Source organism: Eleutherodactylus coqui, chromosome 4 (assembly GCF_035609145.1).
Source record: "Eleutherodactylus coqui strain aEleCoq1 chromosome 4, aEleCoq1.hap1, whole genome shotgun sequence".
Classification (NCBI taxonomy): domain Eukaryota; kingdom Metazoa; phylum Chordata; class Amphibia; order Anura; family Eleutherodactylidae; genus Eleutherodactylus; species Eleutherodactylus coqui.
In genome coordinates, this window is record NC_089840.1 from 261,427,459 (window position 1) to 261,446,516 (window position 19,058).

The window sequence follows — 19,058 nt, forward strand, 5'->3', positions numbered from 1 at the left end:
CAGCACCTCCTTGATGGGCCCTGCTGCTGTCAGGCTCCCCGCCCCAATCAGCTGCTGGGGCGGGAGCTCTGACAGCATTTAAAAGTGTGTGTTTTCCTTCCAGCCCTTGCCAGTGTTAGTTTGGTTCTCCAGCTGCACCCGCGTTTATTCTGACTGCTCTTTGTGACCCCGGCTTTCCTGACCTCTGCTTTTGGACCTTGACTACGTTTTTGCCTTCCCCTCTGTACTGCGTACCCTCCTGTTGCCGACCCGGATTGTCTGACCACTCTACCGTTTGTTTATCTACAGTGTCTGTTTGTCTTCCCGTGTCCCGCTTCCCTAGTTAGGGTAGGGACCGCCGCCCAGTTGTCGCCCTGGGGGTTAGCCCAGGGGGGCAAGTAGGCAGGGACAGGGGTTGCGGGATATCTCAGGGACCCCCATATCCCGGACACTGTCCTGACAGTAACACTGGCTGAAGGAAGGTCAGACCCTTGCATCCGCCCGGCAACTTTGAACCCCTCGATGGAGGCCGTGGCGGTTTTAGCGAACCAGGTCCAGGTCCTTACGAACCTTGTCCAGGACCTAACCGCCCACATGCAGTTACAGGAACAAGTGGTGGCTGCAGGTCCCATGCAGCCCCCTTCCGCTCCAGGAACAATGTCAGAACCTCGAGCCACGCTTCCGGATTGCTTCTCCGGAGAGGTCAGTTTTTTGCATTTAGAGAGAGCTGCAAGCTCTACTTTGATCTCCGACCCCACTCCTCTGGTACTGAATACCAGAAAGTGGGAATTGTAATTACCCGCCTGAGGGGAGAGCCCCAAAATTGGGCTTTCTCGTTACCAGCTGGCTCTCCCGCCCGACTATCCCTTGACGCCTTTTTTTCCGCCTTGGGTCAAATTTATGACGAACCCGACCGAGCCGGCTACGCAGTCTCCAAGCTTCTGGCCCTACTGTTCCCAATTCCGCCAACATTGTACGGAATCCAGGTGGAATGATGCCGCCCTAAAAGACCTATTTTTGACCGGTCTGTCTGAGGGTCTTAAAGGGGTTGTCTCATGAAATCAAGTGGGGTTATATACTTCTGTATGGCCATATTAATGCACTTTGTAATGTACATCGTGCATTAATTATGAGCCATACAGAAGTTATTCACTTACCTGCTCCGTTGCTAGCGTCCCCGTCGCCATGGATCCGTCTAAATTCGCCGTCTTCTGGCGATTTTAGACGCGCTTGCACTGTGCGGTCTTCTCCGTGGTGAATGGGGCCGCTCGTGCCGGAGAGATGGTCCTCGTAGCTCCGCCCCGTCACGTGTGCCGATTCCAGCCAATCAGGAGGCTGGAATCGGCAATGGACCGCACAGAGCCCACGGTGCACCATGGGAGAAGAGCCGCGGTGCATCGTGGGTGAAGATCCCGGCGGCCATCTTGGTAAGGTAAGTAAGAAGTCGCCGCAGAGCGGGGATTCGGGTAAGTACTAAACGGTTTTTTTTTTAACCCATCCCTTGGGTTTGTCTCGCGCCGAACGGGGGGCCTATTGAAAAAAAAAACCCCGTTTCGGCGTGAGACAACCCCTTTAAGGGCCTACTCGTGGCCCACTCAGAGCCAAGAACCCTGGAGCAAGCCATATCGCTGGCTATTCAGGCCGACCGACGTTTGAGGGCCAGACACGCCGCTCGGACCACTCCACTCCCCATGCCCACTTCTTCTACTGACCCGACTTCTTCACCTCCCACCACCGAGCCCATGGAGCTGGGAGCCATGAACCCCAAGCAACGACGGGAATATTGCCTGAAGAAGAACCTCTGCTTCTACTGTAGGGAGACCTTCAATTCTCGTGATTAATTGGGACCCAATGGTCAAGTTCTTATTATGCTCTATCCTGTGGATAGGGATTAAGGGCTCATTCACATCACCATTTGTGATTTTTGTCCTGTACTTCCATCAGAGAAGTCGCAAAATGGAAAAAAAAATGGTTCAAATCAAGCCCCATTGAGCTTAAGTTCAATTTGATTTCCTGTTTTTTTTTTTTTTGGGGGGGGGGAGGACAATAGCGCAGTAGCCTGCACTATTATTTTCCTTTAACCCCTTGAGTGGCGGGTTTCCTACCACCCTGTCGTGCCCACCAGGGCAGGTTTTTTAAAATGGTCTAATCATTGAATTTCAACTAATTTTGCAGTTGCGTCTCAAGAGCCATAACTTTTTCATTTTTCCATTGACATGGCCATATGAGGGCTTGTTTTTTGCGGGACAAGTTGTGATTTTTTAAACAGGGGGGAGGAAAAAAAGAAATGGGGAAAAAAGAAAAAAAAGGGCCATGTCATTAAGGGGTTAAATAATGTATTAACTTCCTTCTCTGGGTCATTATGACGCAGGGATACCACATGTGTGATTGTATTTTTTATTTTTTACAAAGTAAAGGGAGACAAGTGTTTTTATTTATTTTTTTTGTCCCTTTAGGGGACTGCCACAGGGACCCATCAGGACCCCTGATCACATTCTGGGGGTCCGATGGTGACAGCCCTTTACATGCTGCAGTGACAGCCCTTTACATGCTGCAGTCACATAGACTGCAGCATGTAAAGGGTTAACACAGCAGAGATCGGAGGTTTTCTCTGATCTCTGCTGTAAGAGCAGGTACCTAGCTGTCCTCTCACAGCCAAGCACCAAGCTCTCCCTGCCACAGAGACCATCGGCTTGCTTCTGACAAGCCGATGGTCTCTATGGCAACCTGTAAACAAAGCAGGAGATTGCCGGCAGATCGGCAATATCTTCTGCTGGTTTTTCAAAGCCCTTGCTTTGTTCTCTGTGGGACTGTGCAGGCAGAGCACACTGTCACAGCTTGTGGCATTGTGCTCTGCAGCTCCCATAGTGATACATAGCCCGGAAATCTTCCGGGCTATGTCGCTATGAGCAGTGGAGCTCGTCCCGGAAAATTTCCGGGCGTGCCACTCAAGGGGTTAAAAGATAGAAATCAAATGGATACTTTTTTACATTACAGTCAACGGTTAACGTAACTGATCAGAAAGGTTTCCGTTTGGTTCCGCTTTTGATGTCTGCTTAACAGGTTCATCTTTAAATGAGCATGCGCAGAGTGTTAGAAAGACGAAAGAATAAATAGCAATTTTGGTTAAAAACAGGTGTAAACAGAAGTAAACTAATAGAAGCTCCTTCTGTTTTTTTCTTTTAATGGATCTGTCTACCAGAGCTGTTAAACACAGAAACTACAGTTTCCATTTGAATTCTGTTTCGATGTCCATTCCATTAAAAAAAACAAAACAGATCAGTTCAAAATGGAAATCAAAATGCTCATTTAAACAAGCCATATGTTTGGTTCATGTGACAATGGGGCCATCCTGCAATACCAGACACTGCCTCTCGACACGAGTGGTGCTGTTTCTAGAAGAAAGAAATTTAAAAAAATTTTTTGCTACCCTTCACGAGAGGAATTTAGTTAATATCTATCTATCTATCTATCTATCTATCTATCTATCTATCTATCTATCTATCTATCTATCTATCTTATCTATCTATCTCTTATCTATCTATCTATCTCATATCTATCTCATATCTATCTATCTATCTATGGGGGGGACAAAAATCTGGAAACACCTTGGAAATGCATGGGATTTTAATCATTAGCACTGAGTTGTCCTTTTGACCACTGCTTGGCAGAGAGCTTACCTGCCAAATTTGTGTTTACTTCACCTCTTGCCCTGCTCTGGATGGTTTGGGGAGTCAGCTGGTAACAGCAGCTTAGTGGTTCAAAACCCTCACCAATGGAACCTTGTTGTTCGGGCATCTGTGTCATATTACATCCACTGAAAATCGGTCTCTAATAGAGTTGAGTGAACATACTCTGCCAAGCTTGATGCTCATTCGAGTATTAGCGTACTCGATGGTGCTCGTAACTCGAACGAGCATCAAGCCGTGTTCGACCCCGCCCCAGTTTTTGGCTCCTCCCTGCTGTGACGTGCCTGTTTTGGCCCCTCCCCGCTGTGAGTCATTGGCAAATTTTTTTGTCAGGCAGGCAGGGGGAGTGAGGGAGAGGGAGAAAGAGAGAGATATGGAAATATGGAAACACCGTACGAAAGTTACATGGGAGTATAAATCATATTTCAATAAGACATATAGAGACTTAGAGATGAGCGAGCACCCAAATGCTTGACTCGTTGGGTGCTCGCTCATCTCTAAGTCTCTATATGTCTTATTGAAATGTGATTTATACCCCCATGTAACTTTCGTACGGTGTTTCCATATTTTTGTTCACTCCCTGTGTAAATATATATATATATAAATAGGGAAATTGCTGATAATGCCATAATATAATATTTGAAAGGGTCCCGATGTACATGAGGAATGGCTGATCCTGCACCACTGTCCTCTCTGCTGGCTGAATGCACTGCAGCTCCTTTCCTTGTAATGATTATATATACAGCTGAGGGACAATGCGCTGATATGACAGGGGCAATATATATTTTAAATGGAACAATGAGAGCTGGTAATCCCACTGGAGAGGACCTTGGCAAAAGAAAATAGGAAGCTGCAGTAGTAGATGAAAATATACAACAATTTCGGTTCTGGAACACTTCATGCTTTGCTTACGAAATATAAGGCTCTCTAGCCGTGCGGGCAAGAATAGAAAATCAATGTCCAGTCGTGTCCAGTTTTGGTTTCCTGAAAAGATTACTGATTACACGTGAAAGGAAATCTTTCCATCGCATCCTAACAACGATATTTATGAGAAATGTCTCAAGATTCATTTTTAATGAACAGGCTGATTGATTACAAAACATTCCAATTCTGGCACAGCAAATATTCTGTTGGCTCTGAGGGTAAAATTCTTCATATTCTCTACATACAGAACTTGCATTTTTTTCAATATAGGGCTTTAAAATATAGGGAAAAAAATATGAAGTTTGTAAGGGGTTGTTCCATGAGGACAACCCTTGTCCATATACACTTTTAGGGCATTCATTTATCATAGACCCTGAAGGTGGTTGTGCCAAGTTGCTCATGTTGGGTTCGGAACAATCAGCTGATTGCCCTGAGTTCTGCTCTCGGAACACTTGCGTCACGGGCCAAGGGATGTTGTACAAGGTTTATTGGAAACATAGAGATAAAAGCAAGCAAGCAGACATTAATAAATATGCAACCGCACCTGCACTTAGCTATACACTATATATGATTACCTACAGTCAAAGTAACATCTTATGGGCATTATGAATAATGTGTTACTAATAACAGTATAATCTAACGGGAATGCAGTTTACAAAATGTAACACACAGCAACTTTTGTGATTAAGTTTCATTCACCGGTACGGTAGTCTTTGTAGTTTTTCCCTGCTGAAATGGTGAGCTTTTATGCTCCACAATATAATGATGACCCTCAGGAGCTCAAGCAATAGAAAATGTGTGTAACAATTCGTTCTCCCCAAAGTCATCAGTGATGATGCGATAGGCCTGCCAGCTATTGATCAGCTATCACTTTCTGTGTGCACTCATATAATCCTCTCAGAGGCCGGCCTCACTTACGGTTTGATGCACTGGATGTCTCAGATTATGATGCTAAAAGTTAGTCTGTGGTTTTACCCAGGATCAGGATTGCTATTTCCTGCTCAATCTCTCCATTTCCTGATGCTGGCGTTGCACTTCACCAGTTCAGCCATTGCATGCTTGCTTCTCCCTGGTCTCAGGCAGCTCAGACACCAGCTTACTGAGTCATTGGTACTGCATCTGCTCAAATCACTACACTGCAAAAAATTGCCCTTTTCATAGTCAGGGCATCAACCAGCCAACAAATGTCCAGTGAGCATGCTCAATCCCATTCCGCCAAATTTTGGTGCCTGCTACCATTTTGCACACTTTCTGGTGCATCATTCTTTTATACCCCTATGGCAATATTACATGGTAGTGTGGGTCCTTACATTCAGAAAACAGCGTATTAAATTGGGAACAGCTGTGGCTAGTCTAAAATTTCTCCTGCAGCGCCCTCTGTAGGGGTAATGTAGTATTGCAGGACAACATTCACATAAATTGCCATCCTGTAACAATAGGATGGCAGAAGGTCCACCAGAATGAAAGCCACTTTTACCGAGCAGCTCTCCCTTCTGGGTCATAAAAAGGAATCCCGAGCAGGAGATGCCACTCTATGGTGTTCATATGCCCTAAAAGACCATAACAGATAATGCAATTTTGACATAAAACTCCTTTAAGACCTGACTCTCGGTCAGAGCAGACCACTACTAGAACAGTGACTCCACTCTGGAGCACTCACATCCTGGGCACCATGATGTCAAGCGTTTGCTGCAGCCTATGATTGGCTACAGCAGTCACTTGACTTCCAACAGCAGAAGTTGCCTCACACGAGACAACCCTTTTAAATACTTGCCATGTAATACCTTATGCCTCCTGCAGTGGCCACTGTAGGAAAAATGTGCAGCCATCTACAGCTTCAATTAGCGATAATTAATTGCTTATCACAAACAGTTCTGTTTAGAACCCTATGTCTAATATACACCAGGAAATACGCCAAATATGTCCATAGGGCTCCATTCACCTGATGAATATCAATAGAGTGCCCTTTAAACAATTGTTAGGCAGGTATGCAAGGCATATGTCACGTCTGCACAGGATATGTGCAGAACATGCTGGATACGTAACCTGAAACACTACGCTACTGCACTAAGGAAACAAACGGTCCCTAATGAACTAAACTCAGGGAAGGGACCTGCCTAACTGCAGATAACCCGTCCTGAGAAGGATGAACCTGACCATGTACCTTGGCCACTAGTTAGCCCTGTGAGGGATAGGGGAATAACACAGTAAACAAGATGAAATAAATATAAACTGTTGTACTCAGCTTTGCGTAGTCACAGGTAAACAGAAGAACCAGCGCCAAGCTTCTGGATTTCTCCACAGTCAGCGGATGGCTGAAAATAAACAGCACCCTAGCCAAGCCCCAGGCCAGGCTAAATAGTCCTGACAAAATACCTATAGGTTAGATCAAGCATGTCTCACCTAATACCATTCTCACCAGAGCCAGAAGACAGAAACACACACAAAACCTGCACTAGACCACCTAGCAGGGAAGCATTCCGAGAACTGCTGCAACAGCATGCCTTTTTTACTGTATGGAAAAATGTAGTAGACTACATGCATTATTCTTTGCAAGGGCATACTACAAAAAATATATATACTATACTATAACAGCAAATTCTCTAGACATATGACTCTTATAGAAGGTTCAAATGTGATGGGAACCACGCTGTATAGATGGGGGCATCCAGATGGGACAACCTCATAAATGAATCTTGGATATGCAGTAACGGTGTAGCTCTCCCTTTATCGTGTGTGTGAAAGAGGCTCAATATTATAGTAGGAGAGAACGAAAATAGCTGAGCAAACCACCCTGCTCCCTACTGACTGCCAATTTCTTCCTTGTGTTAAATAACAATGTAATCTTTGTGAAATAGGTAAATTGCTGGGAATCTGCTAACGACCTTACATAAAATACCAACAGTATATCTCTAGCAACCACTTAGGCTGAAAATGTCCTAGCGTTAAAGGAACAAGTAGCTAAAAGCAAGACAGCCCTCAGGGATAAACAATGAAAGATAAAAGCAAATAAAGGGAATGGACTCACCTGGCGTAGATGGCCCCACCTCCTGGTGGGCTGCTACACTTGTGGTCCATGAATGTGTGTGGTTAAAGCACTTTGTCACTGGAACATCCAGAAAGGAGAACGTGAGGAAGGATACAAGACTTCAATGAGGATTGGTATCAAAAGCAAATTAAAAATGACCAATAAAGCCCTGCGCTCAAAGGGTTTAAAATATGACAATTTAAAAACTAAAGAGGTGAAATATGCAGGTACTCACTCGGTGGTGGTGGTTGGGGAGTGGGGGTGGTTGTTTCCAGGACTCCCGCCATCCCTCTACCTTTAATATCTAGGAATGCCAAAGGACAATGTATCTCCTTTCTTAAGCACACAAAAAAAATATGTTACAGGTAAAACTGCCCCCACATTACCGCAGGCTGACAGTAACATGGGGGCAGAGTACAAAGTAACTGTGTTTGTATTTTTCACCAAGCCAACATGGCACTCAGGTGTGGTTCCACAAATAAATATACATAAATTTGGCATTTCCGTAACCATACTGATCTGCAGAAGAAGGATAATGTATCACTTATACCACATAGGTTCCAAAAGAAAATAAAAAAACAATGGCAGAATTGCAGTTTTTGAACAGCCGTCTGCTAAAAATGTGATTAAAGAACAAATAAAATGTTGTTTGAACCCCAAAATGGTACCAATGAAAATGTCAGCTTATGCCCCTAAAAAAAACAACACACAGCATTGTAGATGGAAAAATAAAAACATTTATAGTTCTCTGAATATGCAAAGCAAAATTGGCTCCAAAACCCACACAATGCTCCTTGATGGGGGGCGGGGGGCGGCGTGGTGGTGCAAGGGGTAGCAGTGGGGAACAGGGGAGAGCTCTCTCTCCCCCCCCCCCCCTCCTCCCCTATGCAACCCCTCAGGGGAAAGGGTTTAAAAATTGTAGATATTGGTGATTAAGCACATTCAAGAAAACTGGTGCAACTCAGGAAAGGTCTTGGAGACGGGAGTCATTAGTAGAATGCAGAGCATGAACAGGGTGGTAGACAGAGCTGAAGGAAGAAATATAGGGAGGTGCAGCACTGTGTAGAGCTTTATGGATGAGAGTGTTGAGTATAAATTGTATTCTATAGTGGATGGGCAACCAGTGTAGTGACTTTCACAGGAAGGAGGCATCAGTGTTGTGACTGGCACAGGCAGGAGGCATTAGTGTAGTGACTGGAACAGGAAGGAGGCATCAGTGTAATGACTGGCACAGAAAGGAGGCATCAGTGTTGTGACTGGCACAGGAAGGAGGCATTAGTGTAGTGACTGGCACAGGAAGGAGGCAGCAGTGTCGTGACTGTCACAGGAAGGAGGCAGCACTGTAGTGACTGGCACAGGAAGGAGGCAGCACTGTAGTGACTGGCACAGGAAGGAGGCATCAGTGTAGTGACTATCATAGTATGTAGACATCAGTGTAGCAGCTACCACAGGGTGGAGGCACCGGTGCAGTGATTGGCACATGGTGAAGTCATCAGTGTAGCAGTTGGACTGAGAGATGAGCCTGGCTGCTGCATTCATGATGGATTGAAGAGGGGAAAGTTCCGGTAGGGAATACTGATCAGTAGAGAGTTACAGTAGGCAAGATGTGAATGAATTAGGGCAGCAACAAGAGTTTTTGTTGTTTTCACAATAGGAAAAGGGCAGATTCAGATGTTTTTGAGGTCTAGGTGACATTAGCGAGCAATTAACTGAATATGCGGAGTGAAGATTGGAGTTAAATATGACCTGAAGACAGCGGGCATGCTGCCAAGGAGTTACATTAGTGTCACATACAGAGATGGAGATATCAGATTTAGGTTGATTAGTAGACAGCAAAACACAAAAAGTTAACTTTTTGAAAGATTCAGTTTCAGATGGAGAGGGAACACGGTAAGATCTAATCAGATTGTGAGGCAGAATCTGGCTAATTACCATATGTATATAAAGCAAACGAATGTACATTTCAGATCTCCCAGGATAGATAAATAGCATCTGGATTAATTTATTAGGTCCACATCCATTTACATTATGCATATTTCATTAATTGCGAAACGTATCTGAAAATGATTCAACTTGAGTTTCACATAAGCCATTAATCGTATTAACTATGCTTAAACGCTCTTGTAAACAGCACAAACATACATTTGTCCCCATTATGAGATTTCATTAATATACAGCGAGTTCCCGCTGGGTGAAATTGGTACTTATTGATGGCAGCGTATATTAGCTCATTGTGAATAGTCTGTTAGTCACTACTAAAAATTAACTTCAACAGTTCTTTTACACGGAACGGAATAGACTGCGCGAAACATTGTAAGCCGCGGTAAATTCTGCACCAAAATCCGTAGGCGACCTGCAGATTTGGATGTGAAATTGAAAATGGCTTAAAACCCGCCTGCAATTCTGCATCAAAATCCCCACTGAGACCTGTGGATTTTGGTGCGGTTTTGCATGGCTGTGGATTTGGCTGTGTCTAGCGGCGTAATTCCTTTAATGACGTGGCTCTTTTTTTCCATATTCATCTCCCCCACCCCCCTTTTAAAAAAATCATAACTTCTTTATTTATCCATTGACATCACTATATAAGGGCTTGTTTTGTGCAGGATGAGTCGTATTTCCAATGGTGCTATTTAATGTACCATATAGTCTACTGAAAAACTTTTTAAAAATTCTAAGTGAAGTAAAAGGAAAAAAAACGACATTCCGCCCTCTTTCGGTGCGTCTTGTTTCTACGGCGCATAAACTGCAACAAAAATGACGTATACCTTTATTCTACGTGGCAGTACGATTACTACGATACCAAAGTTGTATAGTTTTTTTTTTTTTTTTTGCTGTACTACTTTTATTTTTTTTCAAAGACATTTAATTTGATACTCTGATAAATTGGACTTTTACAGATGTGGTGATACCAAATATGTATTTTTGTTTTATGATTTAGATTATTTTATTATAGATATGGCAAAAGGAGGTGATTTAAACTTTGATTACTTTTTTTTTTACAATTAGTAAAACTTTATTGATCTGATTTTTACTTTCTTTTTTAGCCCCCCTAGGGGACCACAGCTAAGGGTGCTTTGATCGCTTAAGAAGTATGATGTAATGCCATAGCATTACATCATACTGCAATCTGATAGGCAGTCTATCAAGCCACCCCACGGGGATGGCTTGATAGGCAGTCTGCCAAGACAGCCCTGGGGTCTTTCTGGAGGACCCCGGCTGCCATGACACCCGCATGACTCCCTACGATTTCACTGAACATTGTTTGGGGGATTTAAATGCCTCTGTCAGAATTGACAGTGGCATTCAAAGGATTAATAGCAGCGATCGTCCGCGCAGCTGATTACAGCTATTGCCCGTGGGTAGAATTCACTGCGGCGTTTGGTGCGTCCTGCCGGCTAGTTCCGCCAGTGTGAAAGGTCCCTAAAAGGCCCACTGGGATTGCCTAGAGGACGTCTGGCACTTTTCTAGATGACTTAGGGCATTTGAAGATCATCTCTTTATTCCGGTGTTCACAATGGATAGAACAGTGCAGAGCACTCTGCATGTAGACGGTGACAATAGACTATTATACCAACCTGCTGCTATGTGAAATGAATGCAGCTGGTTGACGCGCCTGATGTTTGCTATTTAAATACAGCAGACTTCACAGCTGCCACTTAGATTTCCTATAGATCGAGTCCTTATGAAGAATAGATTAAAATAAAGCAATCGAGAGTGAAAAGAATGAGCATCTCTGTTCAATGACCTTGTGAAGGTCAAACTACTTTGCTGCATGGCTAAACAGCTAAAAATCCAATCAAATAGACATATGGATCGCCAACTATCCTGAACGAGGATCTGTCTTGAAAATTTAGTTTTAATGAAAAGAAAGAGCATTGAAAAGTAAGTTAATGATGTCTGACTAAGTAGAGCTTCTAAGCTCAGTGTGTCCATGAGCAACAGTATATGGGTGAGCATGGAGAACCCGGAAGATGCAGAAGTACACCACTGTATTTCCTTAAAGGGGTTTTCTGGGACTACACTATCGATGACCTTTCCTCAACATAGGTCATCAATAGTTGATCGGGGGGGTCCACTGCTCCGCATCCCCACCGTTCAGCAGATTGAAGAGGCCTCAGCACTCAACTGAGTGCCGCGGCCTCTTTTCAGGCATATGACGTCATGTTCATCAGTCACGTGGCCTGAAAGCTGCTCAGTTGCATTCTAGTAAATGGGACTGAACTACAGTACAAGGCACAGCTGATATACATTGCACAGCGCTGTGCCCGGTATGAACTGAAGTGACAGTGGTGCTCACCTGATCTGGGATCCCGAGCAGTGGACCTCACCTGAGGGTAGGTCATCAATAGTGTAGTCCATCAAAACTGCTTTAAGGCAACTTTTATATGTGACGTATTCCTGCAGTAGAAAACTTGCCACAAATACATTCCAAAGACACACCTAAATGGTGCAGATTTGATCACATTGTTCTTTAGCGGTATGTGCTGCGGGATTTAATCCTTCTATTGCAAGGGTTAAATTCTGCAGCAAAAATCTGTGGCGGCAGATTTACAATTTGCAGCACTTTCTAAAAACACTGAGGATTTGCTGCAGAAAATTTTCACAAAATGTGAAGGAGATTTTTTAGATCCCTTCCACATCTTCTACTGTAAATGTGAATGTGAATTTCCTCAATGATTCCACAAGAGGAAGTTCTGCAGCCTAAATGGAACCTAAATGGAGATAAAGGCTGTGAAGAAGACCGGAAAGTGCAGCTCTACCTCCACTGTACTCGTCCCACATTCATTGAGGAAAGGGCTAAGCCCCAAGATGTGTTTTATTGCAGGTTTTTAGTCACCTCCTGCTTATCCTTGAAAGGCTGATTGGCAGAGGTCCACCACTTGGGATCTTACAGATCCACTGATTGAAGAGCTGCTGTGCTTGAATGAGCTCCGCGGTCTCTTCTCAGGCCTGTGATGTCATATTTATTAGTTACATGGCCTGAGAGCAGCTTAGTCCTATTGAAGTTGATGGGACTGGGCTGCAGTAGCAGGCACAGCCACTATGTAAAGGGGGGACATGTAATTTGATTGTCATAGAGCAATCCCTCCTCTAGAAGTTGTTGGAATGGAATAAAACTTTCTCTGTGTGATTGTAACATTGATGTAAGTCATTATAGTATCAGAGCAAAAGAAGAATTTATTGTGTAAAAGTGACCCCTTGAAGGGAGGCTCTAGTACCCTGTTGTACCACTTCTAGCTTGGATACAAGATGTGATTCGGGCAGACATGGAGGCTCTAGTGCCCTGTTGTACCGCCTCTAGCTTGGATACAAGATGTGATTCGGGTGGACATGGAGGCTCTAGTACCCTGCTGTACCACCTCTAGCTTGGATACAAGATGTGATACGGGCAGGCATAGAGGCTCTAGTACCCTGTTGTACCCTCTTTAGTTTGTATACAAGATGAGATACAGGCGGGCATGGAGGCTCCAGTACCCTGTTGTACCACCTCTAGCTTGAATACAAGATGTGAGGGCGGGCATGAAGGCTCTAGTACCCTGTTGTACCACCTCTAGGTTGGATACAAGATGTGATACAAACAAGCATGGAGACATACAGGTTCTGCTCCACATTTGCTGTAACTGAGCCTCTAAATCATACAAACTTATAGGATGTCGAAGTTGGCATCCTATATGGTCCCATGCATGTTCTATTAGTGATAAATGTGGTGTATGACTTTACCTCAGTCATTATTAAAAGTATAGGGTCATTTAAAAAAAGACAGGAAGCAAATTCCGCAGTATTTCTGTATCCAAAAACAGTCAAAATCCGTACCATTGGTGTGGATTTTGACTGGAAATCAGCCGCATATCTGCAGCTGATTCCATACTATGCGGCGCTCCCCCTCAGCTCCTCCAAAGGCTTCCTGCTGTCAGCGCTCCCCGGCTTCTGGTTTCCAGTGGCTTGTAGTGGCCCCTTCTGACCAGGATCACCTGACCAGCGGCATTGCATCTGAGCAGGCCACTGGCTAAAATAATGATTCTTTATTAAGATCCTTTTTTAAAAAAACATATATGGGCTATTTTAAACACACACAACATAAACACAAAGGGATGTTACAATATCCCTTCCGTTTGTAACATCCCTTTGTGTTTATGTTGTGTGTGTTTAAAATAGCCCATATATGTTTTTTAAAAAAGGATTTTAATAAAGAATCATTATTTTAGTCTATATCTGTGAAGGGCATAATTGACGATACTATAGACTTTCCTGCTTCTGTAAAATGAGCAGGCCACTGGGAACCAGAAGCCAGGGAGCGTAGACAGTGGGAAGCCTACGGAGGAGGCGAGGGGGAGCGCCACATAGTATGAAATCAGCTGTGGATACACGGCTGAATTCCAGTCAAAATCCGCATCAATGGTACGGATTTTGACATTTGTTTCCTGGAGCATTTCTACTACATCTAAACATGTCCTAAGTCAGCTTAAGGTATGCTGCCACGTGCAGAGTGGCCTCAGTAGTAATAGTGAACCCATGCTGGCCTCAGTAGGAATAGTGACCCCTATATCGACCCTGGTAATAATAGTGTCCCCCACAGTGGCCTCAGTAGAAATAATATCCCCTATATGGGCCCTAGTGGTAATAGTAACCCCCCACAGTGGACTCAGTACTAATAGTGTGCCCTTTACTGGCCCCAGTAGTAATAGTGTCCCCTATATTGGCCCTGGTAGAAATAGTGTCCCCCACAGTAGCCTCAGTAGTAATAGTTACTCCCACAATGGTCTTAGTAGTAATAGTGACCCCCACAGTGGCCTCAGTAGTAATAGTGATCTCCACAGTGACCTCAGTAATAATACTATTACTACTGTGGCTGATATTGAATACACTATTACTAATAGTGTCCCCTATATCGATCCCAGTAGTAACAGTTACTCCCACAGTAGCCCCAGTAGTAATAGAGCCCTCCCTCCAAGCCAATATACTTACCTTCTTCTTGTTTTCAAAACCGCCACTGCTCCTTCACTCGGTGCTGCTGCAGGATGCACACACTTCTGTCAGTGTGTGCGCCAGGACTCCTCCTTCTGCAGAACCAACAAGGAGAGGTCAGGGGAGGAAGATCCTGGGTGTACACATTGACATCAGTGTGTGTATCCCACAGCCGTTAAAGTTAAGTGATTACCAGCTAGAGAGCTGCAGCACCCCAGCTGGTAAACACCTTCATGGTGACCTCCCATCCTGAAAGAGGGACAAAAGCAGGACACATGGCTGTCCCGCTTGGGACCCTGGGGTAAGCGGGACACAGGGTCCCAATGTGGGACTGTCCCACGTAAATCTGGACATCTGGTCACCTTACACAGTGAGACCAAAGAATGTCCTTCAGCCAAGCACCTGGAAATGGTTCTGACAAACAAAGGGGCCTGTAATGATGGCGCCACCTGTCTTCTTGGACAATTTGACGATTCTCTATATTGGTGGACTGTAAAGGGCTGCCTGAGCCCGGTCATCTTGTGTGCCCTCATGCAACCACTGGTCCCAACACCTCCTAACAGTCTGGTCAGAACAGCCCTGGGTGGCAGCAATTTGTCGATTCAGATGTACAGCTTCTCGCATCCCAATAATGCGCCCCTCTCAGACTCTGGTTACTGGGTGAAATCTCTTCTCTGCATCGTAGAGGCGTCTAGTGGTCAACAAGCTCTACACAAGCGGAAGAAGAGGTCACTACACACAAGGAGCCTATGACAGCCCTTTTGTAAGCCAAGGATGGAACCCTTTTAGGGCCTCAGGTGGAAAGACCATTCATCTAATTACACCACAACTCTAATTATTTACATATCTGCCTGAGATGTAACTGCACGCCAAGTTTTGCTGCAAAATGACAACTCCTTCTAGTAGTGTATAAGATGTTAATGATACTGACAAGTGGGTTTTCTTTCTGTTTTATTTCTTTGTGAAACTTGTTCAAACATGTGCCTTCCGTGTGTTGGATAGGGCAGCCCATGCCTGGCGCAATGCGCCTTTTTCTCTTTCACCTGCTGAGACAAAGTGACAGCGAAATCAGACTATGAGTGAAGTCTGAAGGAGCAAAGCTCCTGTGTCCTATGTGGACTGAAGTGACAGCTTACGTGAGTGCTCATATCACTTCCATTAGCTTAACAGTGGGGATCTCTAGTGTCAGAGGCCCGCCGATCAACTATTGTTGACTAATCCTGAGGAAAGGTCAGTAATAGTGGAGTCCTGAAAATCTCTTATAAGGCTTCTTTTACATATACATTATTTTGCTGGCATTTTGCTTATCCCAGTTTTTACAATTGTTTTTGGAGGGCAGTTTTTTATTCACACATTTTTACAGTTTTTTTTCTTGAGTTCTTCTTATAAGGCCGGGCTCACAAGAATCAGTTGGATTCCACTTGTAAACGTGGAAACGAATTGTGAATGGTCGCATATGCATGTGGTTTTCCATGCAGAGGTACCTGAATTGACAGTGTATCATAAACATGCATTGCAAGCAGGAAAAGACATCAGAAAGTAGGCGAACATCGCTCATGTGACCGTTGCGAGATTCTCTCTCTCCTTCCCCCCCCCAAATTCTTGCTCTGGTATCTTGTCTTCAAGCAAATTGTGAGAGAATCTGCAGCTCATACACAATATTAATTGCAGATGCACTGCGTATCACGCGCATCCATAGAAATCAATGGAACCTGTAAGTGCAAAATCCGCTGTAAAAAAGAGCATGCTGCAATTTTTCTGCCACTCAAAGAATCCACAATTCCTACCTTCAAGTGTGAGCAAACTGGTGAAAGTCCATGCCTTTCAATGCCCGCGTATTACTGCATATGGTCCGTGCAGATGACAGTCACAGATCTCTCTCTCTCTCTTCCCCCGCTCCCCACCGCAACTCACCTGTCACCCGTGTCGGCCCCCGAACCTTTAGAGACGAGCAGGGAGATACTCGGCTAAGGCACTACTCACTCGAGTAATGTGCCTTAGCAAGTATACTCGCTCATCTCTACATAGAACACCAACTGGTGTGCTGACCATCCATATTACACAATGTTGCACAGTATTACACAATGGACATTCCACCCGCACACATTCCTTTGATTTTGAGGCGATAATTATCAGAAACAAGATTTCTTAGAATTCTGAAGACATGTTCTATGCCATAATTAGTGTGAGGCTTCTAAGAGGTCAGTATAACCTTTGTCTGACGACTTAAAGACATCAGGCCTTCTTAAACAGACTAGATTTCTCTATCAACTCCCTCCTTTTTATTATCTCAAAACCACGTGGACCTTCTCTTAATGGTGAGGTGGGGGTGGGGGGTGCAAGGAAAATACCTGCTCTTTCTCACCTCCCCACCTAGTCTATTCCTTTCTAGCAAGACAAGGCATATTACCGATCTACCCTTAATGCCCCAACACGGTTCAAACCTTTTCTCTTCCTGCATCCATACTAGAGATGAGCGAACACCAAAATGCTCGGGTGCTCGTTACTCGGCACGAAATTTTCGCAATGCTCGAGGGTTCGTTTCGAGTAACGAACCCCATTGAAGTCAATGGGCGACCTGAGCATTTTTGTATTTCGCCGATGCTCGCTAAGGTTTTCATGTGTGAAAATCTGGGCAATTCAAGAAAGTGATGGGAACGACACAGAAGCGGATAGGGCAGGCGAGGGGCTACATGTTGGGCTGCATCTCAAGTTCACAGGTCCCACTATTAAGCCACAATAGCGGCAAGAGTGGGCCCCCCCCCTCCCAAAAACTTTCAGCGTAAAGATCGTTCTCCTCTGGCACAGCTGTAACAGCTGTAGCAGAGAAGAACGATGTTAGCCCATTGAATTCAATGGAGCCAGCAATACAGCAGGTTCCACTGAATGCAATGGGCTGCCGGCGATCGCAGGATGAATGGTCGGGAAGGGGTTAAATATATAACCCCTTCCCTGCAATTCATCCAGAAATGTGATACACTAAAAATATATACCGGCGTATAAGGCGACGGGGCGTATAAGACGACCCCCCAACTGTCACCTTATACGCCGGCAATACAGTGGAGCAAAGAATAAAAAGCATTACTTACTTCTTCAGACGATCTGCGCCGCTCCTGCAGACTGTCACTCCTTCCTGGTCCACGGACTAAAGCTTTCTCTATGAAAGGCTTGAAATCCCCGCCTCCAGAAACACAGCCAATCACAGCAATTCAATGACATCACTGTCATTGGCTGTGATTGGCTGAAGGCACGTGTGTTTCTGGAGGCGTGGATTTAAAGCCTTTCGTAGAGAAAGCAATGCTCTGCCGGGAACCAGGAGGGAGCAAGAGCCTGCAGGAGCACCGCAGAACACCAGGAAGGAGTGACAGTCTACAGGAGCGGCGCAGATCGTCTGAAGAAGTGAGTAATGCTTTTTATTCTTTGCTCCACTGTATTGCCGGCGTATAAGGTGACAGTTGGGGGGTCGTCTTATACGCCCCGTCGCCTTATACGCCGGTATATATTTTTAGTGTATCACATTTCTGGATGAATTGCAGGGAAGGGGTTATATATTTAACCCCTTCCCGACCATTCATCCTGCGATCGCCGGCAGCCCATTGCATTCAGTGGAACCTGTTGTATTGCTGGTTCCATTGAATTCAATGGGCAAACATCGTTCTTCTCTGCTACAGCTGTTACAGCTGTGGCAGAAAAGAAGGATTTGTCTTCTATATGTTCTCAATGGGGTCGGCGCTGCTGCCGCCGGCCCCACTGAGCGCATATAGAGACGATTTATGGCCTTTAGAAGGACCGTTGGGGTTCTTGAAGCCTATAATAACTCCTAACACTCTCCCTATAGCAGCTCCAACACGATACCACTTTCCCTGAACTAATGTCAGAATACATCCGTAGCGAGCCGCGGGAAGGGCAGATTTCAATACTCAGGTGACACCTTATCTCCCCAGCCACTCTCAGCAGGGGGGTGGTATAGGGCTTAAACGTTGCAGGGGGAAGTTGTAATGCCTTCCCTGTCTTTCAATTGGCCAGAAAAGCGCGCTAACGTCTCACAGAGGAAAGTGAAAGTAACCCGAACACCGCGTGGTGCTCGTTAAGAGTAACGAGCATCCCGAACACCCTAATATTCGCACGAATATCAAGCTCGGACGAGTACGTTCGCTCATCCCTAATCCATACCCTTTAACGCTTTCCAATCCAATTTTGGATTCAGGGTTTCCTAAAAGGCTTTCTCTTTTTGCTGTTATACAATGGTGCCATCTGCTGGCTAAACAAGTGTGTGTGCGCCAGAAAGGCTCCGGCAGCGGAGTCGCTGGCAATAGACGGTAAGAATACCCTGTTGGACATCTTCTGACATTAGAGCTGTACAAACTTCAATCAGAATATAGATAGATGTCAGACAGTGGATTGGAAAGGGTTAAACATTATTCAATACGTAACTATGGGGATATACCCACACATACCAAAAGATAATAATC

The 19,058-nt window shown here is 44.8% G+C and overlaps 1 protein-coding gene across 1 annotated transcript in view; it reads left to right on the plus strand.

Moving 5' to 3' along the window:
- Positions 1-19,058, plus strand: part of TCERG1L (transcription elongation regulator 1 like) — a 256,994-nt gene that overhangs the window by 19,041 nt on the left and 218,895 nt on the right. The gene's annotated exons all lie outside the window — the stretch shown is intronic.